Source organism: Phalaenopsis equestris, unplaced genomic scaffold (genome assembly GCF_001263595.1).
Source record: "Phalaenopsis equestris unplaced genomic scaffold, ASM126359v1 Scaffold000413, whole genome shotgun sequence".
In the NCBI taxonomy this organism is placed as follows: domain Eukaryota; kingdom Viridiplantae; phylum Streptophyta; class Magnoliopsida; order Asparagales; family Orchidaceae; genus Phalaenopsis; species Phalaenopsis equestris.
The window spans coordinates 1,006,417-1,006,729 of NW_018164854.1; positions in this window are offsets into that span (position 1 = coordinate 1,006,417).

Below are 313 nucleotides of genomic sequence, written 5' to 3' on the forward strand. Positions count from 1 at the left end.
TGACGGTGGTCGGCGGTCGCCGGCGGTGGTCGCCGACGATCGGTGGTGGTCGAAGATGACAGGATGAAGTTGGACTTGAGCACTTTCTCAAAGCCTTAGGTTCTCTCTCAAGCCTCTCCGTCTTCCATGAGAGGGGTAGGGGTCTATTTATTGTGTTTTGGATGTCATTCATGCAAGAATATAAACCATTTTGATCGGACGGTTTGGAGAGCTTCTCTTGATCAGATGACGTTTGATGGACATTTGAGTGTCTTAACGATGTAAGAATTGAGCAGTCTTGGGCTCATTGGATTCGTCTTGTGGAGACGCTCGA